Here is a 17,923-nt window from a genome sequence, read left to right as displayed (position 1 = left end):
ATTATCATTCGAGCGATTCTAATTTAATATTAAAATAAAGATCGTAACATTTTATATGTGCATAATAACGAGCATTAATATTCTAATCACTGTTATAAATTTTACATCAAAGCTAGGCCTTATATTTATGCGATTATTAGCGATGAAATCATTTTTAACGTGAAGGCTTCGTGATTATTATTAGATTCAAGTCCCTACTCTATATTATCTATTTTTCTACTACTATATATATTTCTCTCTTTCTTATTTGTAGGGTTAAAAAAGGATAGGATGTCTATTATAAGTTCTCTTAGTTGCCGTTTTTTCTCATTGTTCCTGTAATGTATACGCCTATTTCTTATTCAGAACTACATGTATGATGAAGTAACAAACAGACAGACAGATTTAGGTTTGCAGTATATTAATCTGATTTCGAAATAGAGATTTAAAACATATTTGCGTTTTTACATAATGTGCAAATGTTCATAAAAATTATGATGTTTCAAATTTTAGAAAGTTAACTTTAAAACCATAATCAGTCACAATAACGATAACACCGTGTCAAAAATACATTCTGTGTAATTGAAGAAACAGAAGGCATTAAACATTTCCAACGTTTCCTTATTTTGATCTGATGCGTTTTTAATTACGACTCGGTCCTTGTAAAAATTAAGCATTCCTTTCTCATCACCACTAAATTAAGCAAATAACCTCGTCTATTTGAATTTATTAATTGATACGATTTTTAGAGAAAATCGTCTTATAACTAAATATTTTTGATCAATCGATACTATTTTTAGTGATTATACGTTGCTTTCGTTTTTTGAGTTGAATATATTATTTCAATAAAGATCAGTTGCTTATGAGATTTGTCATAGCAAACGAACAATATTTATGTATTATTATACATATATATGTAAACAGCGGTCATAACGAATATCAAAACTATTCTATCCAAATTTAAAGGTTATATTGCTTCAAAAAAAAAAAACTCGTTAAGCTAGGAATTAATATTATACAATCCGGTAAATCGACTTTAATTTCTGAATAATATATATCTAGATTTAATCATTTCCTTATTAAAGCCTGTTTATACCGACTTTATTAAATTTCGGTAGCCTGTTTTGAAACTCGTATCTATAAGATGTTCGTTGAGGGTGCGTTGAATATTTCAAAATTATTTTACGGCACTACATTACATTTTTGGAGTACTTCTTCCTTGATAGATAAAGATGCAGCATCAACCGCTCCAGTGATGGTGACAGATGAGTGTATTAGACTAGAATAGATTTGGACTAGACTTAGAATTTTGTAGACCAATTATCCGTCTGGTAATTTACGCTTCGTACACTCATCCGTTTTGATAAAGCAATTAATTTCAATATCAATTGAAAAGCGTATATCACCGACATTTTTCGATTTTTCTAATTTTACGATATTAAATTTGTTCATATAAAAATTATTTATGTTATAATTTTAAGTCCATTGTGACGTAAATAGTATACAAATTGTGATCGCGAAATCACAGCAACAATCCTGAACAGCATCTCCCCGATGAATCGTAACACCGATTCCCTGGACGAAAAATCAACCCTTCTAACACCAGTAGAAGCAATAAGACGGTTTATCACTAACTAAAGAACAGTTTCTAGTTCAGTTTCGCTTTTATAGTTTCGACATTTTACCAAATGTAATTGTTATTCTTAATGTTACTATTTCTAATAAATATAATTACTTACATTTAACGTTTATGATACCTGATGAAATTTTATAACATTCATATAAATAACCTAGTGATTTACCTGTATTTATATCACTATAACATCGTATAAATTACATTCATGAATTGTAACCAAAGTTTCGCAAAAGCATTCAGTATTTTGGGAATACTTGACGGACAGGCTTTTGTACTAAATTGGGGCAAAACCTAGGGGCAACCGCAGACAAAATTGCCTGCACAACGGTACGGCGTGGTACAATTATTCTATCCAGTTCCTTTGGGAATCCCCAACTATTTAATAGTAGGGTAAATAGGTAGGAGTTGGTCGAATTAGTACTGCGTGTATTTTGTAACGTCACATATTGTGACGTCATATTTGAAAAAATATCAGTAAGCTCTTAACAAAAACCTAAGTTAAAGTCAGAAAAAATACAAGAGTGTTTTTGAATACAACATTTTGCATAAAATCCGTAAAATATTCCATCAATGAATATATAACTAGGTCTTCAATAATCCGGTTACAAATCAGAGGATTTCGTGAACGTCCAGATTCGGATGCCGTGATGTAAATTTAAGACCTCTTATTTCGTACAGAAATTTCGAGATTGTATCATAATCTCGGTTGATTTTCCCTTCGGATAGTTCGTAGCCAACGTCTTAGAATTGGCTTTGTAAATCCACGAGAGATCAAGGAAAAGATCAATGAAATTGCTAAACTAAGAGAGAAGTCCAGTTAATTAAATTTCGAACGGCTTAAAACTTCAAATTTACAATAAGAAGTAAAACCATATAAAACTATCTCTTAGTCCCAACTTTGACCCTAACAAAAGTTAGACACAGACTTAAGTTTTAGTGCCTAAGTTTTTTTTTTTAATTAATGGATTTTAAATTATATGCAACTAAATAATAATACGCACGCCTCACATATTATAATAAATCTGAATACTCTTATTGAAAAAAAACTCATTTATTTTGTCAAAGATTAAAAATAAGTTTAAAGGTATTATTTATGTAACAGCGATTTCTGGGAGAGTATTCGATGAAATTTTAAGACAAGATAAAAAAAAATGTTAAACTTAAGGCGTTCGACAGAAAAAAATATTCGAGGAGTTTTACGGACGTTTTTCTTTTTTTTTAAATAAAATCTGAAGCGCGTGAATTTAAAAGGCTTCATACATTTAAGACACCTAGACAAATAAAAGAAATAAATTCCTTTATATCGAAACTGCTCGTTATCTGAGACCATTCATTCGAACGGTTCAATTTTCAGTAAAGCTGGGAAGGTATTTTTTCTGAGCTATCCTTCATAAAAGCGTACATATTTCTGTATTCGATCTTTTCAGGAGTAAATATTGTGAAAGTAGGTCGAAGAAATCGATTTCAAATATTATTATATTCATGGGCATTTACTTTGGGTATCCTAATATTACATTGATACTAAGTAAAATGTTTACATATATATACTATATTCCACTATGAAAAATTAAGACCAAAATATTGAATAATTTAATTTGTGATCTCCAACGCCATTTGATTATCTAGAACAGTAGTAATATTCAGTCTTCTATATGACGTGTCTTATGTATCTGTTCGTCCTCTTTTGGCACAATTACATAATTAGAAACAAATATACTAACTATTCTCACTCGAACATATAAATTTATATAAACAAAATATTTGCTAATACCAAATAAACAAAATGTTAAAAAAAACTCATAATGATTCGATAGATAGAATAAGTATATTTTGATTTACACGGTCACACACACTCCCTCAAACACACACACACATCTATACTCACAAAACATACATTCAACGTAACTCTTAAATTTAAAGGCTTTGTAAGATTAATTAATCGAAGGAAATATTATAAATAATGTTTATCGGCGACTAACCTTCGTGAGGAACCCTGCATGAGTTGGAATAAATTCTAGGACGTCAACCCGGTAATCCACAGTGGAGTAGCGTGGTAGATTAAACCCCATACCGTTCTCGTAACAGGAAGAGACGCCTTTGTTACCAATGAGACATTTTACGACAAATTTCTTATTACGTGATTGAAGTCCGAAGTATTGCGTCGATTTAAATTAATAGTAGTAAATAAGAGACCTTTGTAATGTACAACACCCAACTTACTGATGTTAATGATGTTGATGTTTCCTCACGATGATTCCTTGACCGCCGAATACGAGATGAATTATAAACACAAATTAAGCTCATGAAAATTCAGTGGTGCTTGCCTGGGTTTGAACCAACAATCATCGGTTAAGATGCACGAGTTCTAACCACTGGGCCATCTCGGCTCAGTGGCCCATCTTGGCTCACTGGGCCATCTCCCCTAAATAATATATATATACATTATTTAACATGCTTAAAAAATATATATATTATTTAACATTAGTAGGCGGACGACCTGATAAGTAAGTGGTCACTACTGCCCGTAGACATTGGCGCCGTAAAAAAATTTAACCAATTCTTACATGGCCAGTGCGCCATTTATATTTCGTATTGCGTCCTTTCTGAGTATTCTGGATTTGAACCATGGAGTGAACCACTAGACTAACGGAGAAGTGTACAGGTAAATATAAGAAATGCTATTAAAAAGACTGAATCTGATTTCTTACGAAGATTTAAATAATACATTTATGTGACGTTCACGGTGCGGATTCCATCTCGAATCATTAAAACAAATTGATGCTTTTAAGGATTATCTAAGGATGTCCCACAAAGCGTATTGCTTTATATAAGTACCTATTTGTATTCTGTATTTATTTTGATTTTGTTATACATTATAAATATGATCTTAAGTGCTACTTTGAAAGGCTTCGAAATTGTAGAATTTCATATAGATTCTAGGAATAAGGATGACACAAATATTAAACCACTTTTAAAAATATACTTCATATTTATAACAGTTTAGATAAATGTTATTTTGAGTAAATACTTAATAATAAATACCTTTTACAAAAGGTCTATTTAAGAAACACTAGGTACTAATTTATTTATTGAAATCATATTACTAAATATCAAAGCTAAATGACATATTATAACAAAAGTATAACAATAAATTATTATCATTTTGAATTAAATAATATTATTAATTTGACTATAAAAATAAATTGAAAATATTATTTTTTTTTATATTTTCTTAGTCCCCTTTTAGCCATAGCCGTGTAGTCTAGTAGTGTGGGCTAAGAAAATTGTTCTACCTATCTTTCATTCAACCTAAGCGCAGTATTATTATAGTCTTGTACTCATAATAGTGTGAAAACATTAAACAGTATCTCAATATTATATTTTCTATTTATTAAAACATCTCATAATTTAAATTAAATATCTACTACTGATTACCCAGATATATATCGATTAGTACAATCAGCAATCAACCAAGCGATCCGATCTTAACTTACGCGTCACCGCGAAGAACGTATAACGTCTGATGAAGCTGTTTAATGTATATGATGACCAAAAAAACAGAATAAGTTGTAATGTAATGTTGATAGTTTTAATATTTACATATTTTTTGTTTGCATCTGTAAATGGTCACCGTCGCCCTTATATTGCCAGTGCGCCACGAACCTTAGGAGCTAAGATCATAAAATCACTCTTGTGCCTGTCGTTACACTTACTGTATCAGCCTTCAAACCGGAATTCAACAATGCTATGTGTTGCTTTTTGGCAGTAGAATATCCGATTGTAACCTATCTTGACAGGTTGCTCAAAACCCTACCAACAATCCAAAAATTACTACCAATTTATTTCTACAAGCGAACATTTACATAAAAGCAAATCATAAAAATTCAAAACATTTATTATCAAAATTATTTTAAAGAAAATCGTATACAAAAATAGTACCTATAATATCTTTGCAATATACTAAGCATATTTGTAGTGTAAAACAATTAATGTTTCCAAATAAAATATATCTTTTCGTTTACTAAATTTTCGTAAATTTCGTAGTATTTTCTGTGATTTGGTCCATGGCATCTGCACGTGACTATTCGATTCCGTTCGCACACTCGTATGAAAGATTTCCTTTCCAGCGTACTATGAATGCACTACAGATTTTCGAATACGCTATGAAGCAAACCACTAAAGATCCTTATTCTGATAATGATATATTACGCCTTGGAAACAAACTTCACGGATTGATGACTTCGATATTTTCAAACAAAGTTCAATAAAACTACGTAATATTTAATTCAATCACCGTTTTTAATAAATAATTAATTATTATCTACAATGAAATTGATATGTGCATATAAATTGATTCAATCTATTATAAAACATATTTATATGAGAATTAAAGATGTACGATTATGGATTTAAGAGGTTATTGAAAGTTTTAGAAAAGTAATTTTCCCATTGTTAGGCAAAAACTTCTTAATGTTTTGAGAAGGATATTTGCTCATTTCATGATGCTTCTCCAATCCGATTTGGAAACAAATCTGTCAGATCTAAATTTTGACACGTGCAGGATTCCGTTTGGAAAGAACGATAGGGCCTTATTCCATCAGGCTACTGTAATGCAGATTGATGAACTGTATAACGTGAAAATTCTGCGCTTGCCTCGAACCCGCAACCATTATTAAAGATTTACTTATTTCAACCACTGGTCAAACTCGGAATACCACAAAAATGCCATGATAATGCTATCTAATACATCTTTGTTTATATTTATATAACAATATACAAATTATAAGAAAAAAACCCAAACATTGTAATTAATTAAATTAATGTTAATAAATGCTAAGACAACATATACATACGTACGTATCGTATGTTAATTAATCTCCAAAACGTAAACTAGTACCTTTTCGTATAATTTAATCGTGTTGTCTGACCTTCGTGACCCTTTATACATTTTGGGCTTAAGGCATTTTTTCTAGCGAAGACTAAATGTAAGTATTATTAAAAAAGATTCATTTCATCATAAGATGACTTCAATCGAATAACATTATCAATGGTACAAATTTTAACATATAGTGTTCAAATCGTTATCATTATTGGATATTGTTCTAATCGAAATGGAAATAGACTTTATTCGAATAGGTACTTTACAAAGTTAAATTACTTTATCTGAAACTACCATTGCTTCGGAATTCTACCACAAGGATAACCATGCAAAAAATTCAATTTAAATATATATATATATTAACTTGGTGGTAGGGCTTTGTGCAAAACGGTCTGGGTATGTACCACGCACTCATCAGATATTCTAACGCCCAACAACAGTACTTAGTATTGTTGTGTTCCGGTTTGAAGGGTGAGTGAGCCAGTGCAACTACAGGCACAGGGGACGTAATATCTTAGTTCCCAAGGTTGGTGGCGCATTGGTGATGTAAGGAATGATTTATATTTCTTACAACGCCATTGTCATCATGGGCGGTGGTGACCACTTACCATCAGGTGACCCACTTGCTCGTCCGCCTACCGATATCATAAAAAAATATATATTTATCCTGTCTTATTAAATAAGAAAAACGATCAGATTGATCATTCAATTAATAGTCACCTTCATTTAGACACTGGTACTGTTAGAACTATAAGACCTGCCTCGTTGGTCTAGCATATTAAGGCAAATTCTGAGGTTCTTGCCAAGCCCTAGGTCGGTCCGATAAAAAGGTATTGCGTTTCAAAACAAACATTTTTAATAACAGTCCGGAATTTGTCAGTTAAAACTGCGTATACTCCGTGCCTCGAAGAGCATCTTAAGGCGTTGGTTCTGCGCCTGAACTCTTTCTGGTCGTGTTAGATTAACCGACCCTTCGGATTATAAGACCGAGCGAATAGATTATGGTAATATTCATCCAAATATCATATTTATTTATTTATGGGCCTGAAACTATTATAGTATATTCCAATCGAAAAAGGAGTAAAGATAAACAAACCTCTATCTTAAATATTATTGAACTGTTCCATTTTTTCTGTATAAAATTAATTTTTAGTCGAATTAACTACCCATCTATATATTCCAAAGTTCCGATTACAGCTTCGCCATAATTCAATAACATCATCCAATTTTCACTAATCCATAACAAATACAGTAGAATTCCTAGAATAGTCAACCTCTCAAATATCAAAGTTGTTTATGTTTACTCCGCCAGTGTTTGGAATTATGATCTTGAATTGTAATTACAATAATAACAAAACTTTTATCTTAAAAAATATATATTCAAGGTAAAAAAAAACACAATTTACGAAAATGATTTTAATTAAAAAAATTCGAGTGCAAACCGATAAAGCAATCAGCTCTGTCCAATACATATCAAACTATTTGTTTCAGCCGAGATGACCCAGTGGTTAGAACGCGTACATCTTAACCGATGATTTCGGGTTCAAGCCCAGGCAAGTACCACTGAATTTCCATGTGCTTAATTTGTGCTTATAATTCATCTCGTGCTCGGCGGTGAAAGAAAACATCGTGAGGAAACCTGCATGTGTCTAATTTCAACGAAGTTGCCACATTGCAGCAGCGTGGTGGAATATGCTCCAAAGCTTCTCCTCAAAGGGAGAGGAGGCCTTAGCCCAGCAGTGGGAAATTTACAGGCTGTTAATGTTTAATGTCATTTGTTTCATCGGATAAGGAGCTATATACTTTTATAAGACACTACCTTGTACGCTAGTAGGCTCTACTAACACACATCAATACTTTTTATTACTCTGTTTCGGCTTAAATAGCAATTAAACCAGTGTTATTACAATTGCAAGGGACATTGGGAAGCGACGCATTGACGTTTAAGCTCCTTCTATATAAAGTCGATCCGTTATTTTGATATATCAATAGTTGTGGCTAGTCGCATTTGTCTTATATCAAATGATTAATCGTTTGTCTCAGCAGTGACAGCAGGTCAGTTACAGTTCGATTGACGAAGTGTAGAAGCATCTAAAAATATTGCTACCTAACCATTAACATTGGTACCTTCTGCAGTGCCATTATATTTGACCGAAGGTAGACTTATCTTATTAGGTTAGTACTATTTGCTCGCATGCCTTCCTATAATTAAAACAAATACAACAACGGGCACTGCGTGCTACAAATCTTGTTGAAATTCCGCTACTAATATAACCCCAACTTTATTCGACAATTATTTTTACACTATGTTATAATTAACACAATAAAAAAAGCGATGTAATTAACACTACATACAAAAGTCACAACCAGTCAATGTCCTGCTAAGCTAAGCTAACACATGCTGATAAGACAAAATAAAAAAACACATCCTGATTTCGTAAAGATGTGTTCCTTCATGAAATGAATTATTATAGACACAATTTCAGCACGTGAAATTTCAATGTCGCTTGCTTGGATTTGAACCCGCTATCTCTCAAATTAATATTTAATAGACATTAAACTATTTAAACTTAATAAAATTTACATTAATAAAATTACAAAAATCAAATAGTATTTTCAAAATCAAATACATTTTAGGCTATAAATGAGTAACTATTTAAATATGTGATGTGCATTGAGGACGACAATTAATTCGATCGCGATTTATAATGCAATAATATAACGAGTTTAATCCATTCAAGTCACATATAATAAAACTGAAGCCATAAATACAATGAAGAATAATTAATTCATGTTTACAAATATAGCGTTTGTTATGTCATTCATATCAAGTTCGATTCTCTTGTTTGAATATCTCGAGATAAAAAATATTCCCATAATATAACGGCAGTCGATTATTGTAATAACAAATTGTTCTATTGATACGTCAGTCGAATCATTTAATTTATGCAAAATCTTAAGTTTCACTCTTGTTTGAGAGAGTGATTGGTTAGAATACGTGCATCTCAATCGAAGATTGCCGGTTCAAACCCGGAAATTCGCCACTGAACTCCTATGTGCTACTCGTGCTTGATGAGAGAAAATATCGTGAGGTTGCACGTTACGGATAAAAACGCATTCAAAAACGCTTCACTGTGAAGTTTACTTGAATAAAATGAATTTGATTTAATTTCATAAAAAATCCTTCACATTTGTATCCATTACTGCGAATTGGAACAGTACGGTGGATTAAGCTCCAATTATATGTATTTAAAACTTTTTATAATTATAATTAATAATTGTATAAGTTCTATTCTTTATATTAACATACATAATTTAATTTCTCGAAGATACGTTTAAGATAGGTGAAGAAATTTTATGAAATACAAAACGTAAATTAAATAACTTTATTATAAGGAACAAATAAGATTTTATAAATTTAAATGTAAGTATCTGACTTCTGGTAATCCGTTTTTCTCGGTAGAATATGCCGTGCTTTAAATTGAATTTATCTTTTAAAATGTTTCAAAAGTACTAAATATACTTAAAAAAAATATCATAGTAAATTTTTAATATTTTCAAAATACTAATCCAATTAGCGATAAGGCTGGAATTCGAACCCGCACTTATAGGCAGCGAGGCGAACGCATAGCGTAATGACTAACCACTTTCGCAATGTTTTCTGTCCTGTCTCAGGGACTAATTACTGGATCTCAATGAACTTTATTCACATGTAACCATGATAGCAAGTTCAGATTACTTTTTTCAATTCAACGAAGTTGTTCCTGTATTAATGGTAGTAATTCAGCATGTTCGAAAACATTTTTATTAGTATCATTAACAGAATCAAAACAAATACTCTCAATAATTAATTGTAAACAACATTTAGAAACAATTCCAAAAACAAATTTTACGCTACCACAGATTACGCGACGTTGTACGTTTTTTATTTTTGTAAGTAATTATAATAAACCTTATCAATTTGTCATAGTTTAAAATATTCTACGTGATTTCAGGCATTCTAAATGAATTCCATACTTTAGACGTAATCTATGTTAACAATAGGAATCTATGCGTATAAACTGTTAAAAGACACGAAATTATATACACCCACCAAAACGATGATCAATAATTCAGCTGTCAAAAAACAGAATATTATTCTTTATAATGTCCTTGAATCATCATGGAATAAATAAAATAACTATTGGTTACAATATCAACACATCTATATCAAAATAATTAAGAGAACTATTGAATTTGTTTTCATAAAACGCGACTAAATGCAGTCTTTAGATTAAAAAAAAAATTAAAATCACTCTAAACTATTGTTTTGCACACTTCGAAGCGAAAGGGCGTAGTGCTTTATTTAAAAAAAAAAAGTAAAATTGTAAGGATCGTTAGTTTATAGTAAATCGTTTCGTTTACAATAAATATATGTATTGTAAACGAAACGTATAAAGTTTCGATGGTTTATAATATTTATTTACCTGAAATTACAAAAACCGTAACAAAATGCAGCGCTCATGTTTCGTTAGCAAATTAACTACATGGATTATAAACTAACGTTGTTTACAATCATCCGGTGGTTTATATATAAATAATCTATATAAAGCGAAATAGATAGAGTAAGAGCTCTTTAAAAATTTGTGACGTGTATTCGCATAACATTAAGGGAACATAGAGGGAAAATTTCAGCTTGTTTTTTTTTTCTAAATTTTAATTAAGTATACTGGCAATCGTCCATAGACATTAGCACTTTAAGGAATATCAACGTTCCCATCTTCTATGTTCAAGTAACGAACCTTACAAGAAGATTATATAAGGGTAAATTAGATTGGATTTAAAATAACGGGGCTTGAAATTACCCTGAGAGTGAGTGTGAATGAGTACTCAATGTACATACATATATTGAACCATGACTGCCCAGTGGATAGAACACATTAATATTACCGAAGACTAAGGATTCAAACCACTCGCTTAATTTTTGTTTATAAATCACGCTGTATATGACGGTGAATAAAAACTGCGTGAGGAAAGCCTGCATGTGACCAATGAAGTTCTGCCTATCTGCGTCCAACTATCAACCTGCATTTAAGCAGTGTTGTACTATGAAGTAAAACCTTCTTCTAAAAACCCTAAAAGACTTTTCTTTTAATTTATATATAATTATTTATTTAATATTATATAATAAGTATATTACTTATACACACTTATTAAGCATAACTATTGTTGTATATATTTTTAGTGCTTCTTCACTACTGTTTTTTTCTTTGCTCTACCTTACGGTTCCCAGAAACAAAAAGCGGTTTTAGTGACATGACTAGACTTTGTACTCTGTCCTAGACAATAATGTGCTTTTCATTGTGGATAATAAAAGTATTTGTATTGTATTTGACTGTATGTTTAACTCCAGGCTTCGTATAAAAAGGTATATTTTAACAAAACGTAGACGAACAAAATAAATATTGATAAATAAATGACGTAATTTAAATAAACATTATAACCTTTTAAAAACACAGCTGTTATTTAAGCCACGCGTTAAATCGAATAAAAGATCTCAAATACGGCGCAAAATAAGTTATATTGAGTTGATGATAGCTACCTATCGGCTTCCACTTGGACAACTCCTAGAATTATAGTACTTATCAAGACAACAAGCCCTAATACGACTCTGATCATTAAACCACCATGATACTTTATCATTGACACTGAAGTTACATGTATATTTCAAATTTCAGCCCAATCGGTCGATGCGAACTGAGACGAAAAACAGTTGCAAAGTTTGACAAAATGCTAACAATAGCATAAATTAATGACAACTCTATGAAATCGTCACAATTTTTCCTTACACTTCATAGAAATTATTTAATAGCATAATGATATTGATAGGCCATTAAGTCCTCATTATAACCGTGATTCATACATCAAACCGGTTTTACTATAAACTGGTCTGATTATAAACCAAATCGTCTGTGAAAAATACACATATAGAAACCAGAATCCTGCCGTAAGAGGCTTGCTGGCAGTAAATTGCGTGATGCAAGATTATTACCAAAAATACATTAAAACAATTACATGAAAATAATTAATTTCAACGCCCGATGATCTAAATAACATTGCAAATAGAATTATTAACTGTAATTATTTCATCAAATAAATAAACAATAATCGTAATCGTGTAGGAAATAAAACATTATTAATAGTACGTTTAAAAATTCCGGTGAAATCAAAACAAACGTATGTCGGTTCACGCATATCGTGAATTTACAGCATTACTCACTGATATAACGAAAACCCGATTTTCATACCTGAAAAAATCGCAGTCATTAACCCCACACAAATCGCACTAGAAAAACCTCAGTGTCACAAACACGAATATTGAGGTCCGTCAAAACAATTATGTCACGGTACGATAATTAAAACACAATGTACTTTGATGTCACTGTAAAATTTAATAAGGGCTTACGATGTCATGCAATGGAATTTCAAATTACCACTGTAATCCCGAATTTAAATTCCGACTCGTTTGTTTACGTTCGCGATGTTGGAGGGAAAGCGGAGACAAGCACTCCCTCCGAGCGTCCAATTCAAACTGGCGATGAAAATTGTTCGTCCGTCAACCGACTGTGGAAAATGTTTTCGGTGAACACCGACGTGTACTGTAGCCTTTGTATTGTATTATGATAGAGATATTTTATTGCAATATGATCTTTATTACATCACCATAAGAACCAATAGACAGTGACTATATATCTATTGATATAAGAAAATGTTCAGTGTATTCACCTCTGAAAAGTGGTAGTAATTACAAGTATCTTTACTTCGTAGTTCCGTTGGTTTGGCAGAATAATTGTATTTTCATTTACATAAATAGGTTTTTTTTATAAAAGTTAACTTCATAAAAAATATATTGTTTGTACGTTTGCAATTTTTCGTCCGGATGTTAGATATGAAGTAAAAAATATTTAACGCGTATATTTATACCCACTCAAAGTATCATAAGTTATACTCTATTCTCAAGTATAAGGAAAAATAAATACTATAAAAATATACATATAACTATTTTTAGGTTACATATGAATAATAAAACATTATAGACTTTTTAAATATATATTACGATCGTTATACGAGTAGGAAAACTTTATAACAATTATGTGAGATCAATGGAATATCTAGCAGGATTTTAAATCTATATAAATATAAGGGTTCGCTTTAATGCAATTAAAAATAGGTTTTATTAGTAAAATCACAAATACCAATAGTTAACAAATGTTATTGTTATTACTGTAATAATTCAACTTTATTGCTTGTCTTGTTTTAATATTAATAATAAAAATCTAGCTAATCTAAGCCAATTAAGATTGCTAAAATATAAAATATTGAGACCTTTATAATTAAAACATTTTACTTTCGTTTTGCATTAAGTAAAGATTTTATAATATAATATAGTGTAACTACGAACTACGAATAACATTAATTTTATTATGAGAGGAAATTATTTTTAATCAAACGTTTTTTTATTACATAATATCTAATACAGAAAAACTGTCAAGTCTTAAATTTTTTTTTAAACAAAGTACCTCCTTTGTTAAAACAAGTGAATTATTTTACAAGATTTATTTAAATGTAGAGCTATTGTAAATTCTATCAATAAGAACAAACATATATTTATAGTATACTGTACTATTCCCTATTGTATAGTGTTACATATGAGTAATATTTAAATATATAAAATTATTATATAGAATTTAAAATTCTAAAATTTGAAAAGAAAATGTTAATATCAAAACAATACCTGTATCCAAAAACATTTTTCCGACCCGATATCGATCCGAAAAGAGATTTGTCATTCTTAGATAATAAATAAAAAAAATCTTAAGAGTTTTCAGAGATCAATCATAATTTTCGTTGAAGTTTTCGCCGACGAGATAATAATTAAAGAATCTTGTAATCTTTATAATGTTTTGTTTTGAGTCATTTTCGCTTAACATTTATAAAGGACGCATTGCGGTAGAAAGCTTTCATGTATGCTCTCTAAATAAACTTCATACATAATGACGTATTTTATTAAAAAACTCGTGTCAAATATAATAAAACATTTTACAGTCTAACATCTCTTTGGTATGTTTTTTTGAGATAGTGAATAGTCTAAGTGTAAAGGCACACATATAATAATTCTAATTATATTATTCGTTGCTTTGTATACGAGATACATTAATTTGTAAATAATTGAATTTTTATTTAAGAACAAGTATCATAAAATATTTTCGACGATCATTAAAATAAATCAATAAAATTAAATTATATTGAATGATTCGTTAATACGTTTTCTAAATAAAACCTTTTTTTAAAAACGTTTTTAATCATCTTAAAAAAAAAAACAAGAATGATATTAAGCGAAATATATTATATTATTAATTATTCAGACAAATGAAGTCAAATCAAATGTATTTTATTTAAGTGAACTTCACAATAAAGCGTTTTTGAATCACAAAAATCGCAATAAAAGACATAATAAATACCTAATATCATATTTAAATAATTCATTTAAACGTGACGTGAAATAGATAAAATATATATAATAAGGGAAATGAAAAAATGAAAAATACATCCTAAGAAATATCAAACATCCTTTGTATTATTTTATGACTCGGAGCCAACACGAAGATCTATTACAGAGCCAAATACGGATAAAGTCTGATATATAAGTCATATGATATATTGTACGTCGGAAGTCGGAAAGCTGTGCATTGATTTGAACGGGTGCCGGTTATGCCTTCTTTTACGCTGCAAATAAATATCAAGACATACATAATTAATGCACATAGGAACGAATTTTACATGTGATTGTTAAATTATTTGTATAATATACTTATATATATATATCACCGTAAAATTCTAAATACTGTTAGATTATAATCTATCTTGCGCAATTGTTAACTGTCGAAAAATTGTGAACGGTTATTCAACTTACATATTACAATTTCGATATTTCATAATATTCCAGTTAGTTAGGTTAGAGTTTATATAATTTATCTGAAATTTACTTCGATAGATTATAAACTACTGATAAAATAATTCGCTAAATTATAAGTAGTGTAGTACGGTTTACAATATTTCGATAGTAAACAATCTCGCGAGATAGATTATAATCTAAGAGTTTTTACAATTTCACGGTGGCATATATAAACTACGTTTATAATTTCAGATACATATGTATGTCTAGTGTGTTCAGAATTTTACAACGATAAACAGCACATATGCTAAAAAAAGAATTATTGTCAAAAATATTATCTTAAATTAAATTTATTTTTCATTGTAGTTATTTTATGTCTGTAAAAACCTTATAAAAACATGACCGCATTGTACCATCCATCTTATGCGTGTTCGCCTTCTGTGAGGCTTCTATACAGAATTGCTTAGTCTCTATCGCAATGAAAGATATAACTTGACTCCTTAATATTAAGCGCTTTAGTATTCATATTAATATATTTAGATCGACAATAGATCTTCAAAAAAAAAAAAAATACAAAATTATTTTTTCTTATTACAGTCTTGCTCAGGTTCGCTCTTGACCGCGATCTAGACTTAAGTCAAGATGTAGTCGACGATACAAAGAGTAACCCTATTAAATGCCAATTCACTCCAGCTTTAAAATTGTTTGGGTTGTAAAGTCGTCCACCCTACTATGGCCTCTAAGTAAACATATTTCCTTCAGATTAGTACTTGCAGTGGAACTCAAACTGAAATGGATTATTTACCAAACCAGGAAATGTGTCAGACAACAGACCCTTGAGGAACTCTACCATAAATTGCCGTTGGATAAAAGAACAGCTGGAGCAGCTCGAACTGTTCACTCCAAAAATCAGCTATCCAACAAAAGTGGAGTGCCATACCGAATGCTGGAAGATTGTTCAGTAGACTTGCATGCCAGAATAGGTTAAAAGCTATCGTTATCTCTAAGTAAACATCCAATACAGTTCTCGGTAGCCTCACACAAATAATGCTTGCAAACTAGAAGATAACTAGGTATACGTTTCTAGCTAAATTGAAGTTCACTGAGCAAATCATTCTCTTCCAGGTATGTCAGAATTTCCTTGTTTTCAGAATTAAGTATAATTTCCATAGTCTTACAAAATATGAACGTGATGGTCGAAACAGTTCCAAATAATAAAGACAATAATTTATATGAAGCCGCTTACATGTGCAAGGGTTGCGATACATTGATACTTTAAACCTTGCTAGAGATTTCTCAAAAGACGCCTTATAACTGCAACCACAGTAGGTTTAACACAACCACAGCCATGTCTGTTATTTTGTATCAATAACTCAATTTTTTTTCTATAATCATAAACCTAATACGACCCGAAGCAGAATGAGTATTATTTATTCTAAACAAATAGAATATGGTCCAAAATAATTATTTACGTGTGTTTAGAGCTATTAAAATAAATAAACCTAGTGGATCAAGTGTGTCATATCAAAGCAGAGGGTTAAAGTTTGGAAATGCACCAATGAGTTTTAGCTAAAAAAATGGAATTCCTTTCATTGAATGGAATTCTTGAAGGTGGAAGAAAAACATCGTGGAGAATGCTATGAAACGAAAGAAATTCCAAGACGTATATAAACGCATAACATTCTGACACACGGGGGGACAATATATTGAAATACGTTCCAAATTATATCAAAAATCAAGATATGTTTTATTCAAGTAAGCTCATAAAATCACTTTTGATTCGTCAAGGTACAATGTTAATTAAACATAAATCTACCACCGGTTCGGAAAGCAGACTCTACCAGATTCTATTCTATATTCAGATCTATTGAATATATGAAGAACCGGCAAAAAACTCAGTAGTAACTTTTTTCGACCATTTTAATTACAGAATATGACAATGAAGTACAATTAAATTTATTTATACATCCTGCCTCGAAATCAACATATACTAAGTACACGCTTTTTATCGTTAATATAGTTTTGTATTTAGTAATATAATAGTATAAATAAGGCCCATTTATCAATGTTCTTATGACAAGACATTTAATTTTTAAAAGGTTAAGTTAGAAATAACAATATAATCTTATTTTTGAAGTGACTACAGCGCTCCAGGAAGGATGTATTGACTTTGCCAAGTTCTTTTAACGTTAAAAATCAAATACATTAATCGACTCTGACGACACCTACCGGTTGAATTGGTCTTCCATTCTTCTCCTTCGGAAATTTCAGGGTGAATCAGAAATTAATTATAACGCTAGAGAATGTACCGTACTTAATTCAAAGTATCGTTTGAAACTTATACAGTCTTGTTATAGCATTTGTGATGCACGCTTTAACTTCGTGTCGTATCATTCCATTCGCTAGTTCGAAATCTCATCCTTTTCACATATAAATGATTAAGACCAACAAACGACTAACATGGGCGGGTTTCACACGAGCACGTAACACTGTA

General features: G+C 30.6%; 1 protein-coding gene across 1 annotated transcript in view; it reads right to left on the bottom strand.

The window, feature by feature from the left end:
- LOC125069689 (rap1 GTPase-activating protein 1) overlaps positions 1 to 13,013 on the bottom strand; it is a 264,762-nt gene extending 251,749 nt beyond the window's left edge. The window contains exon 1 of the mRNA XM_047679224.1: positions 12,782 to 13,013. The gene's annotated coding sequence lies outside the window, so the exon portion shown is untranslated. The remainder of the gene's footprint in view (positions 1 to 12,781) is intronic.
- Positions 13,014 to 17,923: the final 4,910 nt, after the last annotated feature.

This window comes from Vanessa atalanta, chromosome 16, assembly GCF_905147765.1.
Source record: "Vanessa atalanta chromosome 16, ilVanAtal1.2, whole genome shotgun sequence".
NCBI classification, from domain to species: Eukaryota; Metazoa; Arthropoda; class Insecta; order Lepidoptera; family Nymphalidae; genus Vanessa; species Vanessa atalanta.
The sequence above is the reverse complement of the archived record's forward strand: the minus strand, read 5'-3'. Positions and strand labels throughout refer to the sequence as shown.